The sequence below is a fragment of the Sparus aurata genome, chromosome 16 (genome assembly GCF_900880675.1).
Source record: "Sparus aurata chromosome 16, fSpaAur1.1, whole genome shotgun sequence".
Lineage (NCBI taxonomy): Eukaryota > Metazoa > Chordata > Actinopteri > Spariformes > Sparidae > Sparus > Sparus aurata.
This window is the reverse complement of record NC_044202.1, coordinates 15515845-15531529: the sequence shown is the minus strand read 5'-3', so window position 1 is coordinate 15531529 and position 15685 is coordinate 15515845.

Here is a 15685-nt window from a genome sequence, read left to right as displayed (position 1 = left end):
CTAACCAACATTTTATTTAAGTGGTCCAATATTCGGTTATAATCATATACTATGTGCATACCATCTCCACACTGTCACCCTGAGAAGTAATGACTATTATGTTCACAGTGCTTCTGCTTCTTGGTATATGCACGGGGTGGCTCGATTACCCTCAAGGCTATTTATTCAGCTTTATGTTTTCACTTGCTTGTAAACCTATTTTCAAAATGCTGCTTTTGAAAGCAACATTTTGAATAGAACATCAAATGAAAGGACTTCTTGTGAGTTGAAAAGATTGCCTCTATATGGGAATCTCTTGTTGTTAATAAACATCTCGATGTAACTTCAGCTGCTTTCAGATGTGTGTATCCTTGAAGTGTAACAAACCTGTTGAATGCAGTTTTTTTTTTCTCTGTATAAATTTGCCATTTGCCTTCGTACTGAAAGATGGATAACTGCGTTTGTTACTCGTGTAAAACCCACCGTTTCATCACCCATGGGATTGTGGACGACCGTGACCGTATTTGGACGAGAGAGTGGAGCTGGGCCGGATAATGGATGAGAACCAAGGGACTCAACATGGTTGCGACTTTATTGTCTGTTTAACTTAAAACAGGACCACAATTTATAAAATTAACTACATGCTGTATTGAAGAAGAAACGCATTAGAAAACTGTTTACTGAGGTAAAAAACCAAGTGAGAAGTACAGTCTTTTTCTCATAAGCTTACATACAATAGCTTTACCTTTTGAAACCATTGCCTGGCTATTAGAAAGAATGCACTCTTCTGTATTGGTTTCACTTTTCAGACATGGAAGCTCCTTCCATATTTTATGTATTTAATTATTTAGTTAAACGGCATTGTTTTTTTTAAAGATTTTTTTTTGGCATAGACACCTTTATTAAGCAGTAGACAGATAGGAAATATGGGAGAGAGAGGGGGATGTGACACGCAGCAAAGGACCTCCGGCCGGAATCGAACCGGGGTCGGCTGCATCTATGGCATGCTCTCCAACCACCCGACCATCCGCGCGCCAACTGCATTGTTGACATTACATTAATGTCCGAACCCAGACTGGTTCAGGTCGGGAATCAATGCTCTCATGTGAATTGCATTTTGGCACTTGTGTGTGTTTGCATCCTTGCATGTTTACATAACACAAAAAAGAAATTGGGGACCCACTCATAAATGTACAGCTCCATACTGCTACCAGTGGTCAAAAACCCTAATAGACAGGCACCTTTAACAGACGAATCATGCATGATTTTATTTTATTGGTCAAAAAAGCGCATTGCAGCTTGAATGAACAATCTTGGTTTGAAATCGTGCATTCACCTTTTGAAACGCATTATCCTTGGCTCATGTTTTTTTTTTTTTTTTTTTAAATCTGTCTGCTTATCCCTCTCCTTGGTCACAGAGTTTATTTGACACCATTTCTTCTCAAGGGCAACGCTAGATAATGCTCTACACCCCGTACGCAGCAGATGGGAAAGATCCAGGGTGGCACGACGCCCGTTTCCACAGGGTCATTCCAACCATTAGACCACCAACGTCAGGTGACTGCTGATGGGAAACCTCCACCAAGTGTTCAAGAAACGCGGGAATGAGCCAAGATGCTGCAGAGTGTGCCAGCTCGCCGGAATTGGCAGCAGAGGTGAGCCGAAAACCTGAGATAACTGATAGTTTTGTCAAAACAAGACCTTTTGAAAAATCACTGGTTAGAAATGTCTGGTTTGATTTGGTACCACTGGGGCACTACTTTATTATTTATTGCCTCATACATACACATCCTCCTCTGATTCATTTTTACCTCTTTAAATTACCATGACTGTTTCCAGGTTATCGGGTTTGAAGTTGTACTTTGGCAAGAAAGGCCTTTCTCGTATTCCAGATGAAGCACAGGTGTAACTAATAACATTAATAACAATGGACCCATATCTATTTACATATTTAAGTCAGCATACACCCCAGCATCAGCATACCGCAGTAAATGTAATGCAGTCATCATTTATGTTATAAGTTACTCCTGTGTATGAAGTATTACACTGGATAATGCATTACAAGAGTAATTGCAAAAGACAGTAACAAAACCGTTTTGTAATGGTAGAGGGCAGCATGGATGACTTTTTTTTTCACGTTAACCCAAAAGTTAGCATCAACCTTGTTCACCTCGACAGGAACCCAATGGGATTTTCCAACTGGTTTATGGATTATTGCAGAAACAAGGCAAACACAAGATTGGATTACATTATGATAATTCTTTATGAACATTTTTACAAAGGAACATCCCTTTTGTGTAATTTAACAGTAATGTTAGCTCGGAAGTGGTTGAATGCTAACATTAGCTAACGGTGTTTAGATTGTGTTTGATTTACCTTGAAATATGACCCGATGTCAATCCAGATTTTCAGTGTTCATCATGTTTTCAGTTGCTGACCAATTGGGAAGTGGTGAAATCATAACAGTCAGATTCCCAGTGTTTAAAGGTCTTGCAACCTGAAACACAGCAGCATGACACTGCGCTGGCATTCGAGATTCTCACCCTGGGAAAATTAGAAAATGGCCACCCTGTGAATTTGGTCTATAAGATGAGAAATTACTTCATCATCATTTTTTTACTTGGCCCCATTACATTATTAAATCAATGACATTGCTTTCATCAGGCTTTTTTTTTGTTTTCTTTTGCCCATGATAGCACCTCGATTACTCCGTTTAGAAAAAGTGTAAAAACCCACCATGTGAGTCTTTTTACTGTACATGTGTTTCAGTTTTCTAAAATCCCCAAATTCATAAAAAAATAAAATAAAATGAAGGAGGACAGCTCAATGTTTTCAAAGGTAGCTATGCCCCGATCAGGTTGCAGATTTTCAGATAGGTAAGTTGGGCAACATGTTATAAAAAAGAGTCTGTCTTGAACTGATTGCTTCGTGATTGTTGACTACGGCACATTATATTACTTTCATATGTCATTTACGGCTCAGTTGCACGCATTTCCACAAAAAATGTATGTCCTAAATAGATATGCCAATTACCCTAATGGAAACCAGGAAGCGTGACCGCTTCAATTAGCAGACCTGCTCCCGTTTCATTTTTCCCGCAACACCTCAAAGAGTTCGGTGATGAAACACAATGTATTGTGGCGGTTATATGTTGCACCGATCTGCAGCTGGAAATTGGATGTTCCTTTCGCCTCGCGCTGATCTGACACTCCAACAGGATGATGTTACCAGCAACACATCTACTCCAGAGGCATCAAATTAGAAAACACGGGCTGTTTGCAAATGCCTGCTTTCTTCTGTGTATCTCAAACATGTTGGTGCTGGTGTAATTGGAGTCAACACCATGTGAATGAAGCACGGCGTATCCACCGGGGCTCTGCCTCAGCAGAAGTGGTCACAGTCTGGTGACTCTATACGTAGTGCATCAAAGTTTTCTGTTGTGTGTGGTTGTGCGCTTGCATGATACAGTACGCGTTGACACGAGTGCACAGACATGCACGTACGGACGCCCGGTAACACACACACACACACTAATAGGAACATCTTTGGCTTTTTCTTGACATTATTTGTTAGCAGCCAAGATGAGCCAATATGGCCGCAGTTCTTTTTTTTAAAAGTAGCCACATATGAGGGATGTACATTTGTCTTATATTTTCAGTTTTCCTCCAACCAGCAAGCACCAGTTATTCTCTTTCCAGCTTCCACTGCCTCTCTCTCAATCTCCTTGTCCTTGTGGCAAATTTGCGGGCTTGTTAGCAGGGAGGCTCCTGCACTTCAAGCTATTTCACTTAGGGCAAGCAAAACATATTTCTTTTTCTTTTTTTTTTCTTTAACTCTGGATATGTAGCAATTATGGACAGGAAGAGCTGCCAGTCTTTCCACATTATGGGCTGTGCTAAACTGAAATCAGCTGGTCTGGTGCTCTCTGCTCCACTTTCTACCATTGGAGCCTGTTTCTTTTTTTGTGAGGAAACTAGATTTGGCTCCCTGCCCATTTCCATTCCCCTCTTTCTGCGAGTCGGCCCGGCTATTATGACTGTCAGTCATTTTTCGAACATAAAGGGGCTCATTTGAAAAGGCTCAATGCAAATCTCATATCTTACATGAAACAGTCTTGATTTATTTTCCCTCAGCTTTTCTTCCTAAGTCTTCAAACAACCTCCCGACGCACCCCCAGCCCCCACCCCCCTGGCTGGAATCACTCCTTTCAACATCCAGTCAAAGGAATGGGGAAGTGCTCTGTGGACGGTTGCCACGATCCTCCAGCACCTAACACCCCCCACCACCACCCCACCGCGCTACTCCTTTTCCTTTCCCTCCAGTCGATATCTGCCCACAGCAGGTGCCGCGCCGGGCCCAGAGATAGCAGTGATACTGAGAGAGAAGTATTGGAAACTTCATTTATACTCCGCTCACATAACTGTCATTCGTCTCTTTCCGGGCTAAGCTGGATGACGCACCTTATTATCAGCAGCTGTTGTGTCTGTGTTCGCGGATGCCTATTTCTCTTCTTTGAGGACGTCTGCGCGATCTAAAGGCAGTGTACGCGTCCCCCAAATCTTTTACTCTACAAACACTGAGACTGAATAAACAGATGTGTCTGTCTGGCTGATGTGCAGGATACATCTCCATGCAGCGAGTCCAATTCTTCACCTTTGCTTGTAATCCTCTCCCCCCACTGGCACAGAATAGCCCCCTCAGTGTTACGACTGTGGGCTAGGTTGATGACATGTGCTAACACGCTGTCTGAAACTGCCATCGCAAGGAAGTTGGGACGCTTCGCCTCCTGCAGGACGGCGAAGGAGGACGCGCACCGCAACGGTGCCAGACGAGGCAGTGGGAGCCACCGATGAGGCAGCTGTGACCTTGCAAACAGAAGCTCAGAGTCTGTGCCAAAAACCTCACCCTCCTTCCCCGTGGTGAGGTCCGGTGTGCCAGCAACGCCAGGTGCCCCTCCAGAAATGTTTGTGGGGGCCAGGATGGAGCTGCGGGCTGCCATCCTGGGGCTGTTTTACATTAGAATTGAGAGCAGAGGAAAGACAATATTGACTGATTTTCTGGTTGGTAGCTCAGCGATTTGCAGATTTTCTGCAGACGTCTGTTGAGTCAACAATACTTCTGGCATAAAACGTTTGGCTCGAATAATAAAGTGCGCATATTAGGCATTCAGAATCTTCTTCCTCTTTCCTTCCTGCTTCACAATTTTCTGTACGTTGATCTTCCATCTGTTGATTTTTGATGACTAGCTTATTGAGGGGTTTGGACTTGTTGTCCAGCTTTCAGTGACTAGCATTTATGAACTTTAAACATCCAATGTGTAGAATTTAGTGGTGTTGAGTCATGAGGTCACAGACTGCAACCAACTGAATATAGCCCTTGCCTCAGTGAATGCTTAAAAACTCAAAAGGCCCACTCTACAGCCAGTGTTTGGATTGTCTGTGCTGGGCTTCTGTAGAAACGTGGCGGTACAGGATGACTCCATGAAAGAGCACCAGGTTTTCGTAGAAGCCAAACCATGTAATTACAATGTTACATGATGCACTGGGGCCCAAAAAGACTTTTTCCCATAAGCTTACATTGTGAAAGAAGCGACTATGAAACGACAGATACATTTTCTTGAGCCGCATGACCCCTGCAAAGTGACTAGTTTCACTGTCATAACTTGAGACATTTGGTCGAGACAAAGTCTAAAAGAGCCCGCAATATTAAGTCAGTTTATCCCCATTCAAGTCGGCGCTCAACCGGATTTTTCGCCGGCTCCGTCGGCTCACAGCATGGAAGCGCTGGGTATCTTTGCACAAGTCGAATCGAGCTTTATCGGCTTCGTGCGCCTACAAGCAGCTTTCATAAGAGCGAATGGGGTGCCATCTCCTGTATCCAGATGTTGTTGTTAGATCCACTGGACCAACTCCCTCTGTGGATATAAAGGGTTCACTCATGAAAGGATATGAAAACACAACGATTTTTACTTTGAAGTGATTATAAACTAATGAAAACATAATTATGACTATTATATTTCATTATTGCCAGTAAAGCCCCCTTAATCAGGAAACTTTCCACCAACCTAAAATTCAGAACTTTTCTTCCCACAAGCCACTCGGGCATTGACTTCAAGCCAATTCTACAGTGGCAGGGTTGATGCTTATTTGGGGCTTATATCCCACAGCTTCAGCCTCGAGATCTCCATAATCACCAAACCTCCCACTGAGAAAAGATTATCAAAGAACGCATGTAGCAAGTCATCTCTCACCACAGAGTCCTCGAGGCTAAGAGGGAAAACATGCATACATCAAGTAAAACATTGCTGAACATAATTAGGTACCTTATCCCAGTGGTCACTGGAACCTTAAAATCAATAATAACATAAGTAAAACAACAGAGAAGTCGCAGCACCGGAGCCTCGGTTGCATGCTTAAAAAAAACAGGTCTCTAACCGAGATTCGTGTGATTATAGCATCTCTTTTTTGGAAATCAAGTTATTGTTTCTGCAGATGTTGTTGTAATGTGGATCCACAGCTGCTCGATCTGAGGAGATTTTCTACAGACATGGAGGCAGTCCCGGTCCCCCCAAGCTGCAATTGTGGTTTCAGAGGTAATGCTGCACAGAAACCCACCCAATAAAAAATTGGGTTTCAGGGAACTCTGGGACGTCGAGTCCATAACTACTCGCATGTTCATCACATGCTCTCACACAAGCAAGGTCGCCTTCTCCGTTTCAAGCTTTTCTGGCTCGTCGCTCCTTTTTTTGCACAATGTTACAATTAGCTTTGGTTAAATGCCGTGTGTGAGAATGTGGAATAGTTAGCGCATGGACAGAGACATGTAAAGGGTTGATAAATACACTAAAGCGATCCTGAGGTCTTTTTTTTTGCTCTGTTTTCAATTTCCTTCCCCACATTCTCCCACATGAAATGGAATAACCTTCGCTGCTTATATAACCTTCTGCATTTGATTACCATATTAACGTCCTTAACAGCATGAAGCTAATTTGTGAGCTATGGATGTCTTTGGAGAAGGTCACAGTAATGAAGTGTACACCAAGAACAAGATTTCAGCTTCACTTATTAAACATTTGCTAATTGTTTATATTTGCGTGATGAGAAATTTTAATAAGAAAAAGAATGCTTTGTGCAATACCTGTGGCTGTCGCATCTTCTTCCCGTTGACCATCCCTCCCCTCTTTTTTTCCAACGCCGGTGTTTCTAATTATCCCCTCTGACACAAGATACTCTGGCAATTTCACCTTGTTATATTGAAGAGATGGTTGGATGGCAGATCATGTTTTCCGGGGTGGTACTCTCCTGATCGTCTGTATTTTTTTATAGATTTCTTTTTTTTTAGAGATTGTGTATAAAGAATCAAGTATGTTCATATTTAAAATATTCATATAAAATGTTCATATTTACTGAATTGGCACCTGAACACACAAATATGCTTAAACTGTAGCTCGTGGTTCAACTCATCAGGGTCATCTCACCTTGGAGAGACCCCCAGTAACAAGCGCTTCATGACCATCATCCTCCAAAAATACCAAGCCACCACGCAGCTAAAGCCGTATCTCTGTTTTCACCGACTGGAGACCGCAGACCAACACAAAGGCTCTGCAATAAATCCAACCTCCACGAAGTTTATATCTCTGGCTTTTTGTTGAAACTTGTTTAAGTGCTGTTGAATCAACTTTATGGCCTTTTTAAAGAGTGCAGTTTGTGGTGCTGTTGAAATTGCATTGTGTTAGAGTTGTTTACATTGTGTTGCTCAGCCCTCATTGGTACAAATGGTGTTGACAACATTTTAAGAAGGGCTCTCAGAATCAGTGCAATTTAACAGCGCCGTGAACAAAAATGAGGGAAATAAAGTTGTATCAACTTGAAGTTCTTTGTAACAAGAGTGTTTTTGTTTCAGCTGGATGTACTTCATAAACTGGCGACTAAGTGTAATAAAGTTAGTGCCTTAAGTGCTATGGTCAAAGCACTCAGTATAGACTTATTGCCTTGACACATTCATAAGAGCCTGCTGCCTTTACAATTAATCAGTAAACCACAGTTGATGCTAAGCATCATGGGGGGTTACATAACCGATACACAACGCACTAACGCCTCATTTCCACTCTGTTTTGTGTTGTGTTACTGGATGTAGACTGTTGGGATAAAGCCTGTCATTGGTCGCCTATTTCCAGTTTTGTTCCGCTCTCTACGTGTACTGTATTCATAATCCCCACTGCTATGTGGATAAACAATGACAACCTCTGAGCTATTAACCTACACGCTGAAAATGCCAAGATACTCTAAAAGCTAACTGGTTTCGTTTGCAGGGATTTACCCATTTTTAATGCAAGGGCTCGCCTCCAAACGTGCCAAACAAGTTTCCCCTGACACTATTTTGTAGGGGCACCTTTGCTGCAGACATTAACCATCAATGATTGTGACTGGTTTGAAGACATGCAAGCAAGCCAGAAAGAGGGTTGGTGCAGCCACAGCGCTGTGGAGAAAGGTAAGTAGTCCAGACCCCCCAAAAAATGGAAATCAAGAAGGTTCCCATAGGAATGAATGAACATTGGGTTGACTCTCATACACACACAGAGATGTTTACTGTATTTCTGCTCTACATGTAACCAAAATGCAAACTCAATCTCTGTAAAAAATTACAGAACGCTAACTGCCGCGCTGCAGCGTAATCAGTACCTGCTGTTGTATTAACAAAGTAAGATCACACAAGTTGATTAACAAGCCCCGAAGATGTCAGCGCACCCAGAGATGACGCAATCAAACGGCAACGGATTTCAACAAGAGGCAGGAAATGCAGACTAATTACAAATGCAGACTAATTACCGAGTCTCCACTTAATGTTGTGGTGTCAGTGAGAAAGAAAAGCGACTCGGAGGAAGAAAAAATAAAAACGTCTCGTTTTTTAAAGAGATAAATAATGGAGAGACAGACCGTGTCACGGAGCGAGACGCGAGCGGGGCGTGAGCGACGGAGTCAGAAGGGGACGAAAGAGAGGATGTCCTTAAAGAGAGTGTTTTCTTTTTAAATTAAACACATCTTCAAAAGGGAACCCCACAATGTCTTGGTGAAGCCACCTGCACACAGAGGGCAGGCTGCCACTGTTTCAATGGGCGCTGCATGCACACCCCAGCGGGCTTCCAGATAGCGGCTAAAGAGCTTATTTCCCAAATCTCTTTATCCTTTCTAGAACTGTGAGACGTTGACAGAAAGTCAGTTAACTCTAGCCAGTGGCAGCTGCATGGGTTTTGCATAATTAATTATTTATACGGAGCCAGACATAGTAATTACCATCCAGATGAATATGATATTCTAATCAGGCAGGCTTTAATTTTAATTGCCCTCCAGCATCTAACTGTCAGTGCTGGCCTGGCTTGATAAAGTGGAGAGTCTCTAAACACCATTAGACATCTGCTCTGAGAGCATTGCCTCCACTACCCACCAGCCCCACCATCCGCCATAAAAATCAATACAGGACCAGGGTGTGTGCGTGTGTGTGATCTCGCTCATTTTTCTATGGAAAGCCATTTTTCGTCAATGACAAAACCAGAGCAGGGCTTCAAGCTACGGAGCCCCCTCCCTGATGATTGATGAGGCCTCTAGGATTTTGTGTTTCTTTTCTTTTCTATTTTTCTTTCTTTCAGTTTTTTTATTAAGAATTTGGAGTCTCATCTCAATGGAGGACCTTATCACGCTTCTTTTTTTTTTTTTGTTAGCTTCTACGTCAACCGTTCTCTGACCGGCGCGCGCCAAAGATGGAAGGCGTGATTTACAATACGGTGGCGTATTCAGAGCAAATCATCCTGTTGTTTATGTCAGCAGTATAGACAATCAAATCGTAATTTAGTCGAATGGTTAGTACGGCTATTAAGATTATTAATTTCCCTCTGATGAAACAAGATCTACAATTCCTTTTTTTTTATTTTTATAAGACGGATGCGTGTCTGTAGGATGGGCCGATTGTGAGACAGTTATATGATGATCTACACTTGTGGCTCACCAATTTTTTTCAGATTTGGGAATTTCACGTCAAGCGATGCCCGGCTTTCTGAGGCCCCTTGACAGATCTCAGTGCAGCAGGCACAGTAATCTCAACAGCTGTTACCATGGCATGCTTCTTTTTCCCCCCCCCCTGTATAGTTTCCAGCCACATTTCCAGTAGAAAAATATTATCACACATTTCACAGAGGTCTTACAGTTAGAGCCTGGGCCAGCTGTGGGGATTGAATTGCATACCCTAATTGTAGATTCTTATGAAATGTGAATTTAATATGATTATATGTTACTATAAAAAAAAGGACTGTTTAGCATATCAGTGACTTACAGCACATGTCTCTCTTAACCTTGTGGTGTAAATATATTTACCATCATGAGAAATGAGTGTTTTGACTTTTGCTGCCAGGTGGCTTTTTTTAATATGCATCTGCAGTAATCAGTTATAGTAAACAAACCGTGTGCAGACAGATACGAGACATATGTGTGTATACGAACAGCTGATTGCACCAGTTTGGCTCCCTCTGATTTCCTTTACACGGCGCAAACGCCACGCTACGCTGCTCTGTGCGCGCGCCTCGTGTTTAGGTGAGGCGATCCCGCACCTGCGGTGTTGTGCGGGGGGATGAATTGGGTGGAAATGAAAACACTCAAACTTCCTTGACACAATCTGGAAAAAGGCGAAGGCAAACATATGGAATCCACAGTTATTATGGCTCGGCACCTCAAGTGAGAAGATGGATGGCTTCACAGATGTGCCTGACAGACTGATAAACCCAGTGGCCTCAGCTGGTTTGTTACATTTCCCAAAGCACTAAATGAAAATGAGAGATGTTAACTTATATTATGTGCGATGACTTATTTTATCCCCTCTGTATCTTATTTTTTATTTCAACTTTTTTTCAGCCCGACTGTTCGCTGCTTTCCGCCGCCAGCGAGAGAGGAAAGTGGAGCGGTAATTGACAGCACTTGCAAGAATATTTTGAGTCCTTCAAAAACCCTTGGTTCTCACCTAAACCTCCCATTGTTTCTCATCATCATTGTGCATTCACGGAGTGGAGCAACATTCCTCTATGCAGCTTGGCTCAAGGTTTTTTTGATCTCCACACATTGCGACTGAGGTGAGGGGAAGTGAGGTCTTCTGATGTCTATGGCTCCTCATGCCCAAAGTTTGAATTTCATTAAAGACCCTCTCTGCTCCCTCGGCTACCAGGAACAAAGCCTGAGCCGGACTCAATGGTAATCCTGCCTGCGAGGCGCCGGTGTCAAAGGTCACTCGTCGCCAGCAGATGAATCCTGTGGTTGGGGTGGCAGAGGCTATGATGGAGAGGAGAAGAAGACAGAGGAGCTCTTTTTCTCAGGTTATCCAGGGAGAATCTAATGAGGAGGATTGGAGGAGAGAGAGAGGAGCCATGCGGCTGCTTGGGTGGAGGCAGGAGGCGAGCCGCGGGAAAACTTCAATACGGAAGGAGAGGAGGATGAGGTAGAGAGGGTAGAAAACTCTAATGCGTAACATGAAAAAAACAAGGGGGAGAGTGAAACATAAGGCACAATCAGAGGTTGCATTCTGTGGTGTTGCATGAGAGCCACTTAGTGCCTGAGGACAAGCCCAAGGCTAATAAAGCTGAAAGTTGGTAGAAGCTCTGACCTTGCTTTGGAAAAGAAAAGCCCTAATAAGGACACAGTCTAAAGAGAGAGAGACAGAGAGAGAGAGAGAGAGAGAGAGAGGAAAAAGAAAAAAAAAAACTTTCCTGTTTCTCTCCAGAGCAAACACTCTCTCCATCGCTTTTTTTTTTTCATACACTCGCCTTTCATTATAGCACAGAGAGGGAGAGGAACCTATAGGCGGCCTAATGAAGGGGACCGTTGGATCGGATACATTAAAAGAACGGATTAGACAGTGTCTGACATGGAAACTGACTTTGAACATGTTCGCAGTGCATGATTAGTAATAGACTGTGAAATTTTCTAACTCAATTATAAGAGGCTTTCATAGTAATAGGATTTTAGAATGTGAGAGCGTCAGTAATTTTAGTTTCATCTGTCAAACACCGCTTTGGAGCATGTTACACTTAGTTATATGGTGAAAGAATAAAAAAAAAAAAATGAAACGTGTAATGTTTAAGTGGTTTCATGACTTTTACTCTGACTTTAGCGCTGATATCTACTTTTAAACAGTGAACGCACTACAAAAGGCTCTTCGATCCACAGGAGTTTTGGTCTCCTAAAGCAAATCAGATACAGACCCCTGCTTGTTTGGATTTTTTTTTCTCACCATCTTCTTTGCTTTGATTTTACATAAAAGTAAATGTATGTGCAGCGACTACTGAGGGTGTTTGTGCTGTTTCTTACAAGTGGAGTCACTGGAGATTATCCCGAGTCACCATTTCCCTACTTTTAATTAAATGATTAATTATCTCGCTAAACATTAACGGGCCGCTATGTAGTTTTGGAGAATACATTCAAACTCATATTACAATATTTTTATGATGTAATAATGCAAACTTTAGTTTTTCCAAAATTGCATGAACAAGCTGTGCTCAGATGAAAATAAAGTCCCCAGAACACTGTTTGAAGCTTGAAAGGTGGCTGGGTCCACCACATATAAACAGTCTGAAGCATGTCCTTTAAGGTCAGCTTGTTTATTTAGTTTATTCAGTCATGTAAACAAAGACAGTTTGTCTATTCAGTTTATACAATCAGTCAACAAAGACCTTTTTCTTCTGATTGAAATTTCTTCGCAAAAACTACATACTGCTCCTTTAATTGACTGAAACCAAATATGCGGTGTTTTATGGGAATGTGAGAAAGTCCTGCTGAAAAGAGAATAAATTGCATCCACGTGTGCGAGTCTTGACAATGCCGAGGGAAAAAAAGTTATGTATTCCTCCAAATCAGCCGATATCTGTTCATTTTTTCATACGAGAAATTGTTTTGATTTGCGACTTCATCCCGTTTCTCGCCTGATCCCTCTCAGCCATCTGTGGAGAGGAAACAGAGTCTTCTCCACGCTGTATTGGTTCTTCGCAGCAGACGGTGGATGATAAGGTAGAGGTGCTCGCATCCAAGCAGCCGGGCCGAGAGCTGGCTGCACTAAGAAACTTTGACAAGTAGTCAATGTGAGTCCTCCCGGGGTGTGTGTTTTTCTACTTAGGCTCAGTGAGTCAGAGCACTTTTTGGACCCCTGGAGATAACAAGAACTTCCACCGTGCCCTAATACTGTAGATAATTTGTGCCATGATGTTTTTATAACGAGGCAGGGGATTAGGTTTTTCTCGTTCGGGCTTTCCTTCATGAATTCAAGATTAACAACACAGTCTACACTGCACAACCAATTTGAGGGAGAGATTTTGAACCTGCTAGATACATCAGAGGATAACCCGGAGTCCAATATTGAAGTGCTTTCACAGGGACAGAGACAGGAGAGGGAGAGGGGGAGAGCCAAGCCAGTGACCACTAGGCTGTTCATGCAAGTGAATCCAGTTGTATAACCATTACATGCGTGTCAGAGTTTGTTTCTCCAAGACCTTTAACACAGCCTACTGAACATGCCAGAGCAAATCCCTGTGAATTGGCCCGGCGCTCCAACATTAATCTGAGGCAGGGGTGACCATCCACAGTCTAAATTGAGCCCTCAGAGACCATTCACCCAGAGAGAAAGCGTTGTTAGAGAAGCTGGAGGGACCGGGGAAGGTACGACGTGCCCCCCAGTCCAACAGCTCGTGCTGCTGGAGATGAAATAAGGGATATCAGCTGCCTGGCGCCGCTGAGAGGAAGTGGTGCATTTTGATGCCGAGGGCAGCCGCAGCAGCAGCGAAAGCCACCGCCGACAGGCACAGAGACCTAAACGGGAGCTCAGGCGGGCATCAAAGGCCGTCGTGGAGCCAATATAAGTGGAATGCCAATAGAAAATGGTCCAAAGATGCATGGCAGTGATGCAGTTGTCTGCGCCAAAAAAATACCCATTGTCTCACAGTCCCTGTTGGAGAGATAGTCTATCACTCTGTGGTTATTTCCCCTGGATTCACACTAAGTCATTTCTCAGCCGCGCTGTTCGCCATTGTGTTAAGCTCTGCTCCCTTTTGTCCCGATCCACCTAACAAGTTATAAATCAGCAGGAGTGCCGAAATTAGCATTTGATTGACTGTACCTCCTAGTTAAAAAACAAAAAACTAATTTCTCTGCAGTAGTTAACATTATTGTTTCGACCTCAGTAACTTTCTATATTTGCCGCTGTTGCTTTCAGGGGGGGAACCAGTGATTGCTAATCATTTTCATTTACATATGAAGATAACTCTAATATGGTCGCTGGCTAATCCCCTCCCTCTAAGTGCTGGATAACAGACCATTTTTAGCTTTTAATCCATTAATGAAATTTGTTTGCTCATTGACTTGAATCATCACCGTAATTATAGGGATGAATTTATCATTTCGAGCCGTTTGAAATGATGGGTATTGTGCGCGGCATTTGCATATATGAATTAATGACAGTGATGTGCCATTAATTGATATGATTTTTCACCGCCATTACGGTGCAAGCCACATCCTCACGGGTGCCTTAATGAGACGTGCAGAGTTAAAAAGGTGAAAGTTTTTTACATCCGTGCTCCGACGTTTCAAGAACTTGCGTACTGTACTTTCGACCATTTGCACGTAATGTAAAAAGGGGAGAGCCATCTCATAATTTATGCATAGGGTGACCCATAACTCCGACATGAACGCATCTCGCACGCTCTCGGCGGAGAGGCGAAGGTGCACGAGTGTAACTATTCAAAATTACAGTGCCTAGACCTTCGACTGACAGACTTAAACGCACGCAGTTTTACTGGTCAGCATTTTGAAATCATTAAGCATTGTTAAGTGTCTAATGCACGTATTAATTATGCATGCCGGTTGAGATGTACATACCTCGCCGCGGCCCTTCAAATCTCTCCCCGGCACATATTTTTAGCTGCTATCATTGATTGCTCACAGCTGTTCCACCACACTCGCCGCTGACAATTTGCAGATGCAACATTTTAGAAGCGCGTGTGTTTGTTTGTTACGCCGTGCCGTCCCCCGTGTGTTGATTTAGACAAAGAAAAGCACAGTTCAGTGAGATCTTTTGGCCCGCGTTGTCAGCGCTGGAGGTTTTTGCGAAGACGGCCGCCCCACTAGCCGCGGATCACAAGCGTGAGGAGTAGTCATTGCGCACACAAACCACTGTCAGTTCTCATCACTCCCAAAGACCCCGAGGGCCCTTGGTGTGTGTGCATGTGAGTGAGGTGCTTACTTTGTGTTCCTCAGTCCTGATAGCCACCCTTGAGGCACCTTTCATCCGGAGATGTGCTCTCTGCTATTTCCAGCCCCCTCTATATGTGAGCGCTGGAACCATCAAGAAGCACTAGATTGGAAAACCTGAGAGTGGCATCAAATAAATCTAAGGTTCCACAAGCATCCCCCCCCCCCCACACACACACACTGCCACCCCCTCCCAACACCTATTACTGGGCTCCAACTGACCAGCCAACACAGCATCTAGTTAATAAATAGTTTCCACTGTGATGACTCCTGGGAAAGAGGCAGGGAAAACAAAACATCTCATCCTGTTCCACAGTCTGCATTTAGATTTTTATGTCAAAACCGCAGGGAACAGGAAAATACATTTTTTTTTGCTGCATACTTGATGAGAGCAAAATACACAGCAAGATTTTTTCTTCTTCTTTTCTTTT